This window comes from Protopterus annectens, chromosome 3.part1 (assembly GCF_019279795.1).
Source record: "Protopterus annectens isolate FY-2018-M chromosome 3.part1, PAN1.0, whole genome shotgun sequence".
In the NCBI taxonomy this organism is placed as follows: domain Eukaryota; kingdom Metazoa; phylum Chordata; order Ceratodontiformes; family Protopteridae; genus Protopterus; species Protopterus annectens.
In genome coordinates this window covers 425,648,766-425,663,310 of record NC_056732.1, presented here as the reverse complement: position 1 = coordinate 425,663,310, position 14,545 = coordinate 425,648,766, and the positions used below count along the sequence as shown (strand labels likewise).

The window sequence follows — 14,545 nt, the reverse complement described above, 5'->3', positions numbered from 1 at the left end:
TTAGCACCTCACCCCCTCCAGTGAAAATATTGCTGCTGATAGTTTGTGTTACCTTTATTTTTCAACCTTTCTGATCTTCTCCATGTGGGATACTCTGAAAATCATCCAGATCACCCACATTATTGCTAATATGTGCCCCCTCTTGATTATCACCCCTTCATTGCTCATTTTCATAACTAAAACTGTCACCCTCCTTTCTTTTGTTCATCCTAGGTAGTGGGTAGCTGGTGTGGTTTTTATATTCATTAATATCCCTTTTAAGTTTCTTCAGCTTTCTCTGTATAAGTTCATTACATTTTTCATCAATACCTACGCTAATATTGTAATATTTGTCATTTTCAGAAGCTATGGTAAATATTAAATAATTTTTAATACATTTATCAATTTCCTCTATCTCTTTTTGCAATTTCTCTCTATTCCTTTCATTGTCCCTAATCATAGCTTTAAGCAAATCAAAACCACATTTATCAAAAATTTCAATAAGTTCTTTGTGTAATAAACCACCACATTCAATATTATTAGGAAATTTCCATATTCGTAAGCCCTTAGGCACAACACCTTCAGTAATGCATTGCCTTAAATATGCATTTTCAATATCTAGCATTCTGTATTTTAGCATTAAACTAAATATTCTCTTCAGTTTAACATTGTATGAATCAGTCATTGGTGATGCTGTTCTTGTTTTATCAGAAAATTTAGAAAAAAATGAAACTTGGAACCAGTCTTTTAAGTCTATTTTACTTGCTATGTTTTGTGCAGTCTTTGTGGCATCTCTGCTGCCTTTTCCTTGGTGGAATAGTCACTTTTTCTGCTTCATTTCTCAAAGATAGAGAGCCTGTTGCTTTTAAATTGCTTGGTGTATGAAAAAAGTCCTCATCTCAATTTATTTCAGTGTTTCCATTTGAAAATCTGCCTTGTTTCGGCCGTACATGGCGCCCGCCATGATTTCCTCTCATTTCACTTGCTCCAGCATTCATAGCCTCTTGTATCCAACCATTTCAGGCCTTGGTGGCCAATTTGATCATGGATTGGCTCAAAGGAGTTAAGAGATCAAGCAGTTCAGTGAGCTGGCCAATCAGCTTACTCATTTGGCCCACTTTGTCCGGCCCACTTCTGCAATCACTTGTACTGGCAAGTTCCTTATCCATGCTTAAGAAAATTACCAAATAACTCCAAGAAACTCAAACTGGCACCCAGCAGATAAACTTGATCCAAGACAAAGTCAGGTACCACAGAAAAAGAACTCAGTACAGCCTTGCAGTTCAAAAAATAAGCTGGTTTAATGGTACTTTAAAAAGCATAAATGCATTTAAAATCACAGCGTTTTTGTCTTATTCAGTCAGACTTCATCAGATACATAAAGCTTCAGTTAAAACTGCACACACACACACATATATATATATATATATATATATATATATATATACCTCAAAATGTTCCACCAATTAAAACCACAACCAGTAAAAATTCTTAATTTTCCTGATTAATTATGACCAAAGTGTGACTTGTAAAGTGCCTTGCCACTGACTCTAAAGACAACCACAAAGCATTCTATAGCTATGTCAAGAATCTAAATGGGAACACTCAGATCTGCTCTGAGTTACAGCACAATGGCACTAAATATACAGAACCAACTGATATTGCCAACATCCTAGCAGATAGATTCAGTGGTAACTTTACCCCCATCTCACCCCCTAGAGGGCCCATCTCTATACCGGAAGAATGCAAAGTTCCTATAATCACGGCTGCACAGGTAAAAAACACACTCTCCAAAGCCAAGAACACAGCATCCATGGGACCTGACAATATCCCAGGCTGCGTTCTACACGAACTACAGAACGAACTGGCACCCTACCTAAGTACCATGTTCAATCATAGCCTCACCTCAGGCTTTGTACCTACTGAATGGCGCACCGCAACGGTTATCCCACTCCATAAAGGGGGAGCCACTACGGACCCCGGGAACTACCGCCCCATTAACCTGACGAGCCTGGTCTGCAAGGCCATGGAATGTATCATCGTGGAACTCATAAACAAAGACACTGGTAATCTCTAAACTCTGGACCCTACCCAGTTTGGATTTGTAAAAGGCAGATCATGTCTCCTAAACCTGATTGACTTCTTTGAAGCAGTCACCAAAGCCATAGATGAGGGTAAAATGGTTCACACAGCTTATCTAGATCTCGCCAAGGCTTTCAACACCATCCCCCACTCTGGAATTATAGATAAGCTCACTAAACTAGGTATAAATCCCTATGTCACAAGATGGGTTGCCAACTGGCTCACGGACAGAACCCACACTGTGAAAGTAGCGGATTCCAAATCCGACATCAGACCAGTGACAAGTGGAGTACCACAGGGTTCAGTCCTGGGTCCTCTCCTGTTTGGTATATACTTCTCTGAAGTGCAGGCCAACACAGAAGGTCTTTGGCTAACAAATTTTGCAGATGACTGCAAACTAGGAGCCATAATCGAAACTCCTAACGATGTGGACAAACTACAAAAGGGCCTCACTGAGACAGATACCTGGTGTCAAAGCCATGGCCTGAAGCTCAATGCCAAAAGTGTATTGTCATCCCCTTTGGTAAAACTCTGTACCCATGAACTACCACATAGCTGGTAGTCTACTTAATGCTGAAAATGTGATAAGAGACCTTGGGACACAGGTGGACAGTAGTCTCTCCTTTGATAATCACATCACCACAGTGGTCAGGAAATCCTTCTACATGGCTCATCACATCACAAAAGGATTCTCATCCAGAAAAAAAGAGGTCATTGTTCCCCTCTACTCATCACTCATTAGACCCATTATAAAGTACAACGCCCCTTTTGGTATGTAACTCACAAGACGTCTACAACAACTGGAAAGACCACAGAAATACCTCACAAAGAGGACTACTGGCCTCAAACAAAGGCCCTATGCAGACCATCTCAAAAAACTACAGCTTTACTCCATCGCATATCGCCTACTCAGGGGCGATCTCTGCCTAACATACAAAGCTATGTCAAACCTAGAGCTGTTTGACATGCTCCACTTAAAGAAATCCCAATCCCTCCGAGCTACACGCTCTAGGGACCTAAACCTTGTCACCACAATAAACAGAACATGCTGGAGGGATAGATTCCTGTCCCAGACACTTCCCATACTCTGGAACAGACTACCTAGCTATGTCAAACAGAGCTCCTCATTAGCACTCTTCAAGAAAAATCTTGATGATTGGATGGGAAATGGGAAATTCACCCCGGGGGTCACTTCTGTGGCTCTGCTCGACAGGGGCACAGGAAAATAATTTTCCTGGGTGGCGAAAGCCAGGGTACATTTTTTGGCTAGGCTTGTATGGGCCCTAGGGTCGATAGCCTAGTACCTACCTATGAACCTATGCATTAAAACATTGAAAGTGCATAAAATGAATTACACATTATAAAAGCGTAAAGAAACTCTAAAAGGTGACAGTATAAAATGGTGACAGCACAAAAAAAAACATAATATTTCACAGATTAACATGTTTAACTAAATAAAATGTTTGATTTTGTTAAAATTGGCTGGTTAATGGACTGCATGTTAAAACATTAAAATGTTTTTACTCCCTCTAGTGGTTCTTTTGTAGAATGACATGTGTAATGTGAATGAACAAAACACAATTTCTTCCTTCAAAGCTTAGCAGCTCTTAATTTTAGTAAGGGGGCTATGGAGATATAGTCATTGAGCCTGGTGGGCTGGTGGCTTCCAAAATCAATTGCCACCATAGCTCCCTATATTCAGTCTTTTCCTCCCATAGCCCCCCTCTAACTTCCTTTTTCATCTCATCAAGTACAAAGAAAGAATAATACGCTCTGTGACATATTAGTGTATGTTTATAAAGAGCATTAGACTCGTTTTTAGTTTGGATATCGTAATGATGATCATAGATCCTTCTCCTCAATTTTCTCTCCATTTTTCCGATGAAGAAGGATTCACATTCCCCACACAGAGCTTGATAAATCAATCCATTAGATTCACAATTATAAAGTTGCAGCATTATTTTATGGTGTGTACATGACTCAATGAGTCCTATGGACATTTGTGGTTAGGATAGATAGCAGAATGTGGCACAAAAGACTGCTTAGCTGCATTAATCTCTGCCATGATTTTCTGGGATGGTCAATTAGAATATCTCATTTTAGCTTTTTTGCTCTATCCTAGTAACAACAGTATCAGGGTTTGGAGTTTCCCTGATTTGTTGCATGTGGAAAACTTCCATGAATCCCACCTGTAATTTTAAATGTTATGTTGTTACATGTTATGCTGTGGTGAAATGTGCATTCAAGAAACCTAGCATGCAAAGACATAAAAACAGCAAACATGCATGGGATACTCTGCAAAAAGAAAAACAGAAAACAAATGTCAACAAAAACAAAAGAGACAAGGAAAGCAAAACTCAGCAGTAACAAATACATGTATATATGCATGTGTGTGTGTGTGTATATATATATATATATATATATATATATATATATATATATATATATATATATATATATATATATATATATGTGTACACTGTATATGGATCTACTTCAAAAACTCAAAGTTTTAAAACGTTGAACTTCAAATGGCCAAGACCATAAGATCAAAGTTTTGAAACTTTGAAAACGTAATTAAAAAAATATATATATTTTAAGTTTTTGCAGGGGGTGGCAAGCCTACTTATTAAATATAACAACTCTGAGATCAACTACAGTGAATAAAATGGTAAATATCCTGTTCTGCACTGTACGGACATCTCCATTCAAAACATGCAAAGTTTGAAAACTTCAGTCTTATGGGCTTGGCCTTTTGAAGATTGAAATTTTGAAACCGCATGCTTCTGAAGGGGAGAATGGGATCTATATATATATATATATATATATATATATATATATATATATATATATATATATATATATATATCTATATATATATATAAAAAACAGAAAATTACTCTTTCTTCCAGTAAATCATAAAAATATAAAACAAGAAAATTCATGGTGCAAAAACAAGAATTAATACACTAAGTTATAGCCTAAAATGCATGATACAAAAATAAATTACACAAACAAAATCATTAATCAGAAAATGCCAAATAAAATCAAGCAATTCAGGGAATTTGCATAGCATAGGACACTTACCTTACAGACCTTGCTTTTTCCACCTCAAAATAACTAGCATAGCAATCTATAGATATAGAATTTGACATGGTTTGCTGATATAAGGGGGCAGGAGCATCTTCTGATGCTTAAAGAGCCTTCACCAAATTTCAGACCTTCAACTTTGCAGTGAGATATTCTTTCACTTAACTTGCGTCCCTATGGATGACTGATATGTACCCATTCCATGAAGGGGGACCCTGTCACATACAGTTAGAAACAATAAATAATCTTTATAATTAAGTAGAAAGAATACCACACAATTTATTGGGGTGCAGTAGTACCTGTGCAGTTATGACAAGGGTGTGGGCAGTGACGCAGTGATATGACTTCAGCACTCAATAAAGGAGTCTGCCATCATGGGATCACAGCATAATAACTGTAAAAAAAGCAAAAGGAAACTAAATGGATTGTCTTACAGGTTAAGGGAAGTACACACACACACACACACACACACACACACACACACACACACACACACACACACACACACACACACACACACACACACACACACACACACACCATTAAATTCTTACTACAGAGCACCATGTATTGCCTAGTATGTATGCTGCATAACATATCTACTTCAGAAAAATTTGCATAAATAACAACCACTGTCTGACGTCACACTTGTGTGATTACTTACTCTCCTCCTTTATATAGGTATCTAGAATATCATTCCTTAAGCTTCTTGTTTCTCCTGCTTATGCCTGTACATCCTCAAAAATGGACATTCACTGACACACACACACACAGACTATGCATCCAAAAATGCATGCAAACACACATGGATGCATGCACGCACAAACACTGATCATCAATTTCTTCTTTTCTTTTAAGAAAGAAGCATAAATGAAAAATGTAAAGTTATTATTCTATACTCTTTGTTGTTGGGTTATCTTAGGAAGCTATTCACTATTCACTGTTTGCCTCCCAAATAGTCTTAGACATGAAGCACATTTAGATAGCCATCTGAACTACTAGTTCAGTGAAACAACATGAATCTTTTAAAAGCTGAAAACTTATTCACACATGTTTGGTTTTTATATATTTTATCATTCTTAGAAGAAACCCATTTGCATGCCATGTAGTAGTTTGCTGAATCCAACTAAAACTCCCCTTTTAATGTTATAATAGATGTGGCTGTATTTCTAATACATGCATTAAAACTACCTCTGCGCACTTGGAGACATTTCCTGATCATAATTATGACTCTAGAAAAATTAAATATTTCATGTGCTTCATTAAAATTCAAACTTAATTAATTAATATTTTCAGACTTCTAAAAGATGGCACTGGGGGAATTTTATCTGGTCATTATGCATGTGTCTGAGGACTTGCTAACACCTTAAAAATGAACTAATGCCACTAAACAATTTCTTAGGGACTTCATTTGAAGCAGTTTAAAGCAGCTTTTCAGCAATGCCATCCCTCCTCTGTATTTAAAAAAGACTTTAGTAATCTCTCCTTCTGTACAAAATATTTTAAATAAAATTATATTACTTATAAATTGGTATCCCTTTGTCCTGTAATAACACTGTGAATAAAAATATTCTTTAAATATGTCAAATCATGTTTTATTTCTGTGCACTAAAGGCACCAATTAAGTTACACCAAGAAATATTTTCCCTGGCTGTTTTCTTCTTAATGATTTTTCAGCCATCTTTTTTGTCAATGGGTCTTTTTTCTCCTGAGGGTACCTCCCCAATATTTTTCATGTAGTATAATCAGCTTCACTAAAAATCTAAAGGGGCCATAGCAAAGTGTGTCACCGTACTGTAATAGTGACAAAACCAGGTTGAGTTTATCATGTGAAGTTAAATTCCTGAAAATAGCATTCTAACACTAATGTCAATCCATTCAGAAATGTGTGTTTGTTCCCCATAATATGTCAGAAGCACAGAAAGTAGGCTGTTAGTTAAAATAAAATATTTCAATGTTTCATATTTCAGACCAGTGTAAGGGGTTTGACTGGCAAAAGTGCCTCATTATCTGTTTGTTGCTGTTTCAATTGACTGTCCTCTATACGTGATGTTTTAATATTCCTAGAAATGTGTCAGCTCTCTCATTTGTAGGAATGTTGACCTTCTGGAGTAGTTTTACATGACATCATAGGTTTCATTTGCTTAAGTTTTGTCATGTGATCATTTCAAACGCAGTAATCTAGATTTAAGTCGTGTATGAAAATAAGAAATTTTGGCTGCAATTAACTCTGTTTTGTCAAATTGGGTTATTGTTCTCATTCTAAACAGCATAGATTATTAAATGTCACCTTGACTTCAACATTTTAAGACCTAATAACGTAAGTAGTGCACACAAAGTGAGAAGTAATAAAACACCAGTGGAACTGAGCTTGCAACTATGTCTGGAAGCTTGCGGTCTCTATTTTAGCTATGTAGCACTGATTTCTTTTTGTCCTCCTGTAACAGAACTCCTGCCACTAACATTTGTGGTGTTTTTCTAATACTACAGAGCTGATGAGGGGGAATCTGTCCTGATTTTATTGCTTCCAGTTAACTTACCAAAATAAAGATATGCATAGATATAATACTGCTTTTGGTAACATAAAGGTTTGAAAAGTAATTAGAAAAATAGTTTAACAAGTTTGTAAAGTTACATAATCTTAAAGTAATCCACGTATGGCTGGTTATCTCATCTTTATGCATATTTAAAATGGTCTCAAGCTCAGCACCAGCATGTCATCCCAGGCAGACAGACATTGGATCCCCTTTGAATGACACCAGAGTTTAAGCCAATTGTTAAAGCTGATCATCTTATCTCTGTATTGTGGCATCATTCTTGGTGAAGGTAGGATACTGCTCAAGGTCAGGGTCATACCTGCCTGGGCTACATAATCAGAGAGCTCCTCGATGTCTCTTTTCATGTAGTCCAAGGAGGTACGTCTCAGGTCGTTTACACCAGCGTGGACAATGACTGAGTCATATTTGTACCTGCTGTTGAGAGACCTGAGTGCTTGCGTTATGTGGCGGATTCTAGCGCCCGACAGGCAGCTTACTGTGACCTTCTCCTTACTCAGTCTGGTGAGCGGGACGTCAGTGTGTCCGACTATGGAGTCACCAATGACTAGTGTGTCTGGCACTGTGTTTGGCCTTAAGGGCTGTGACTGTTTGACACTCTGACTGTGAGGTCTATGTACATAGCAGAAATTTGCTCTTTCTTCCAGTAAATCATAAAAATATAAAACAAGAAAATTCATGGTGCAAAAGCAAGAATTAATACACTAAGTTATAGCCTAAAATGCATGATACAAAAATAAATTACACAAACTAAATCATTAATCAGAAAATGCCAAATAAAATCAAGCAATTCAGGGAATTTGTGTAGCATAGGACACTTACCTTACAGACCTTGCTTTTTCCACCTCAAAATAACTAGCATAGCCATCTACAGACATAGAATTTGACATGGTTTGCTGATATAAGGGAGCAGGAGCATCTTCTAATGCTTAAAGAGCCTTCACCAAATTTTAGACCTTCAACTTTGCAGTGAGCTATTCTTACACTTAACTTGCGTCCCTATGGATGACTGATATGTACCCATTCCATGAAGGAGGACCCTGTCACATACAGTTAGAAACAATAAATAATCTTTATAATTAAGTAGAAAGAGTACCACACAATTTCATGGGGTGCAGCAGTACCTGTGCAGTTATGACAAGGGTAAGGGCAGTGACGCAGTGATATGACTTCAGCACTCAATAAAGGAGTCTGCCATCATGGGATCACAGCATAATAACTGTAAAAAAAGCAAAAGGAAACTAAATGGATTGTCTTACAGGTTAAGGGAAGTACACACACACACACACACACACACACACACACACACACACACACACACACACACACACACACACACACACACACACACACACACACACACCATTAAATTCTTACTACAGAGCACCATTTATTGCCTAGTATGTATGCTACATGACATATCTACTTCAGAAAAAGTTGCATAAATAACAACCACTATCTGACGTCACACTTGTGTGATTACTTACTCTCCTCCTTTATATAGGCATCTAGAATATCATTCCTTAAGCTTCTTGTTTCCCCTGCTTATGCCTGTACATGCACAAAAATGGACATTCACTGAGACACACACAGACTATGCATCCAAAAATGCATGCAAACACACATGGATGCATGCACACACAAACACTGATCATCAATTTCTTCTTTTCTTTTAAGAAAGAAGCATAAATGAAAAATGTAAAGTTATTATTCTATACTCTTTGTTGTTGGGTTATCTTAGGAAGCTATTCACTATTCACTGTTTGCCTCCCAAATAGTGTTAGACATGAAGCACATTTAGATAGCCATCTGAACTACTAGTTCAGTGAAACACAACATGAATCTTTTAAAAGCTGAAAACTTATCCACACATGTTTGTTTATTATATATTTTATCATTCTTAGAAGAAACCCATTTGCATGCCATTTAGTAGTTTGCTGAATCCAACTAAAACTCCCATTTTAATGTTATAATAGATGTGGCTGTATTTCTAATACATGCATTCAAACTACCTCTGTGCACTTGGATACATTTCCTGATCATAATTATGACTCTAGAAAAATTAAATATTTCATGTGCTTCATTAAAATTCAAACCTAATTAATTAATATTTTCAGACTTCTAAAAGATGGCACTGGGGGAATTTTATCTGGTCATTATGCATGTGTCTGAGGCCTTGCTAACACCTTAAAAATGAACTAATGCCACTAAACAATTTCTTAGGGACTTCATTTGAAGCAGTTTAAAGCAGCTTTTCAGCAATGCCATCCCTCCTCTGTATTTAAAAGAGACTTTAGTAATCTCTCCTTCTGTACAAAATATTTTAAATAAAATTATATTACTTATAAATTGGTATCCCTTTGCCCTGTAATAACACTGTGAATAAAAATATTCTTTAAATATGTCAAATCATGTTTTATTTCTGTGCACTAAAGGCACCAATTAAGTTCCACCAAGAAATATTTTCCCTGGCTGTTTTCTTCTTAATGATTTTTCAGCCATCTTTTTTGTCAATGGTCTTTTTTCTCCTGAGGGTACCTCCCCAATATTTATATGTACTATAATCAGCTTCACTAAAAAACTAAAGGGGCCATAGCAAAGTGTGTCACCGTACTGTAATAGTGACAAAACCAGGTTGAGTTTATCATGTGAAGTTAAATTCCTGAAAATAACATTCTAACACTAATGTCAATCCATTCAGAAATGTGTGTTTGTTCCCCATAATGTGTCAGAAGCACAGAAAGTAGGCTGTTAGTTAAAATAAAATATTTCAATGTTTCATATTTCAGACCAGTGTAAGGGGTTTGACTGGCAAAAGTGCCTCATTATCTGTTTGTTGCTGTTTCAATTGACTGTACTCTATACGTGATGTTTTAATATTCCTAGAAATGTGTCAGCTCTCTCATTTGTAGGAATGTTGATCTTCTGGAGTAGTTTTACACAACATCCTAGGTTTCATTTGCTTAAGTTTTGTCATGTGATCATTTCAAATGCAGTAATCTAGATTTAAGTCCTGTATGAAAATAAGAAATTTTGGTTGCAATTAACTCTGTTTTGTCAAATTGGGTTATTGTTCTCATTCTAAACAGCATAGATTATTAAATTTCACCTTGACTTCAACATTTTAAGACCTAATAATGTAAGTAGTGCACACAAAGTGAGAAGTAATAAAGCACCAGTGGAACTGAGCTTGCAACTATGTCTGGAAGCTTGGGGTCTCTATTTTAGCTATGTAGCACTGATTTCTTTTTGTCCTCCTGTAACAGAACTCCTGCCACTAACATTTGTGGTGTTTTTCTAATTCTACAGAGCTGATGAGGGGGAATCTGTCCTGATTTTATTGCTTCCAGTTAACTTACCAAAATAGAGATATGCATAGATATAATACTGCTTTTGGTAACATAAAGGTTTGAAAAGTAGTTAGAAAAATAGTTTAACAAGTTTGTAAGGTTACATAATCTTAAAGTAATCCACGTATGGCTGGTTATCTCATCTTTATGCATATTTAAAATGGTATTTATACTTTCCTTCATGTAATCAATAAGTTGATTTTCATAATTTCATCATCCCAAAATGCAGAAGGTCATGTTATGTTCATGGATCATTACAATATTTCTTCCACTTCAAAGCATTCACTTTATTCTAGTTATTTTTAATGAATTGTTTCATGAACAGGTTAAGGAAGTGGCATGACATGGGGTGAAGTAAAATTACACTTCCATTTTTATTTACAGCGCATAGCACAAGCTATACATCAAGCTTACATATATACATTGTCAAGACAGCTTTCTGGGTATGGCAAAGATATCTAGTCCTATAGGGTCAGTAAATTGTAGACTAATGGCTTAAACCAAGCTGTGCTGTCTTTCGTGTAAGGAAGGAGGTTGTCAGTGTTAATGTTCATCTCCAAATGAAGACAGCTTTTAAACATTAGTAGACAGTATATAATAAAAGTGCCTCAGGTAAGTAGGTGGCAAACATTTTAGGCAAGGGTTTGTGCTTTAATTTTCAAGCAACGTTATATGTCTTGAACAGGGTAACTGACTAAAATGGATGCCTCTTCAGAACATGTCTCCCATAGCTATTCGACCTGACAATAACATATCACTATGTCTCTTCAGCTTTAGAGGTGTTTGCCCTTGTCATGTACTGAAATGTCTGATGCAAGTAACACTAATTTAAGCAATCTTAATCCACACGTCTTTATATTTTGTGCCTCCTAAATCTGTGGACCTATAATGTATGCACTTCAGGTGTCACTTGTCCATGACTTTTTCCTCAGGCTTGGAGGTATGATTTCATTGTCTCTTTACTTAAGTTCTCATCTTTGTTATATGCATATAATCACATGTCTCTTTTCTTCTTTACACTGTGAGTAAACTGCCTGAAAAGGAGGTATACCATCAATTTACAAACATCTCTATGATATATGTAATGAAAATGCTAACAATGCTCCTTATCCTGTAGTTCCCATAAGTTTATTGTTCTATAATTTATAGAAAAAGAAACAAGTGGAGGGCAAAGGGAGATCACCATTGAATATAGGGAGCTGATGTGGCAATTGAGGTTAGGGAGTACCGCTTTTGCTGGTTTGAGTGATTGTGTATCCATTAGCAGTGTTTTGAAATTATGTGCATCTAAATTGTAGCAATAAGTGACACCTGCATTCTTTTGTTTATATATATATATGTATTTTTAATGTGCAAGATTAGATAGATGAATATTATTATTGTATCCAAGTTATAATTATATGTTTCTTAACTAGTCTTTACAAAATTTGGAGTGGTTATCAATGTAATTAGTGTCATGTGATGTAATTTTCTGTTCATAATTGTGTGTTTTTAAAGGGGTGTGGTTTTATGTTCTGAAGAAGTCCGTTGTGATTTGTAGTGGGCAAAAGCAATAACCAACTTGTACAATAAATTAATAACTTACTGTGATTCGTACCTTATTAGTTGAAGTGGTAAACTGGATGTTTTTTGTTTTTTAACAGTTAAGTTGTTGTTTCTTTTGATCATCTTACCATCAAACTGCAGATCATCACAGCAAACTTGTTTGCCACTATCCATTATGGGTTCATTGTTTGGAGAAGAAATATGGCTGCCATTTGGATGCTAGCCAGCTCAGTAATTTGAAATAAAGATTATGACATGTCATCAGAAGATTTATTTCAAAGTCAAAACCAAAGTAAACATTACCGTCAATCAGAAATCACACAACTGCAATAACTGAATGAAATTCTGTGTCTCTGGACTCAATGTACAGACAACATATAGACTATTTTCACAGACATTTACACATATAGCACTTAGCTATTACATCATGGACATGCAGGTAGACAGACTAATATTGGACATAATTAGAAACACATTTTTAACACTTTTCGAAGTGAACACTTGCATGAGACTTTAGTATTGCACGGGTACTTGGTTAAGACATTGCATTGATCCTTGCACAGAAAGAGACATTTATTTCTGGAATTAACTAAAGTTTGTGTCACTGGAAACCATATTCTGCTTCTGTAAAATTTTAAAAAAGCAAAAAACCCTCTAATGCCTCATCCTTCTGATGATTATAGGGGACAGTAAATAACAAGAAATAAACAAATAGCCAGACAAATAAAAACAATAAAAAATTATCTTTAATTGCATTTTCTATCAAGTCCCCTCAGCCTTAATTCAACAAATGTTAAAATAAAAACTTTTTCCTTTTACAACATCAGATTTTTTATTGTTTTCCCCCATTTAGGTTAGCTTTAACCATTTCATGAGCAGTAGATTTTTTAATATATAGAGGCAAAATATTCTGCCAGAAAGATTTTAAGTTTTACATTAGTAACCTTACTTACCTTCTCCTCCAACTTGATTTTAAATTTCCTTTGAATCACTCAACTATAAAGTTTGCTGCTGCATCATGCAACTGCATTAACCACACTAACAGCCTTACATCCAAATAATCAATCCATAGATTCAAAATCAAAAGTGTAGACAGTAAAGTGACATGCAGAGCAGTTACCACAGCTACAGTAGCTACCCAAGGGGTTTATATTGCTATACAAGGTTTGTGCAATAGGGTCAGCAAGTAGCTATGGACAAGCCTTTCAGCTAGGCTTTTGCCTTTGTTGTATAAAACCAATAGCCTCGCACATAGTATTTCATGCAGCAAAAATCACTGTGTAGAAATTTCCAGAAGTTTAAAACCAATGAAACAATTTCAAAAGGCAACACAGTAAATGCAAGTCAAAGAAACTAATCATAGCTAGGATGCCAGCCTATTTCTGGATGAAAGTACACAGACACACACACACACACACACACACACACACACACACACACACACACACACACACACACACACACACACACACAAACTGCATGTATAAATAGGGGCAATTTGGCGTATCACCAGTTTACCTGTGCCATGTCTTTAGAATGTGGGAGGAAACCAGAGCACCCATTGAAATCCATGTGGACCCAGGAATGACATTGAAGTCTCTGGATTAAAAGCACCATAGTTGAGAAGCAAACTGAAGAGCCAAATGCTATAACGAAGCAACTCTAAGAGATTTTCTTCTCTTTTACTTCAGCATTTCCCCAAACAGAACACAGCACACAAAAAGCAGCCCTCCACCTCTTCACCACCCCAAACCTTTCTCTGCAACAAGATCAAATTTTAAGTCACTACTTAGGTGGTAAAAGAGATTCGACTTCGGTCCCAAATTTAGGTGAATCTCAAGTCACCAATCATTTCCAATGGTGTATGCATCACCAAATCTGATTCTCAGACAACTGACACTGTGTCTCTACCTGTGCATCCTTATATTTACATAAAATGAGACA

General features: G+C 36.3%; 1 protein-coding gene across 1 annotated transcript in view; it reads left to right on the top strand.

The window, feature by feature from the left end:
- DPP6 (dipeptidyl peptidase like 6) overlaps window positions 1–14,545 on the top strand; it is a 2,722,860-nt gene that overhangs the window by 2,085,122 nt on the left and 623,193 nt on the right. The window lies entirely within an intron of this gene.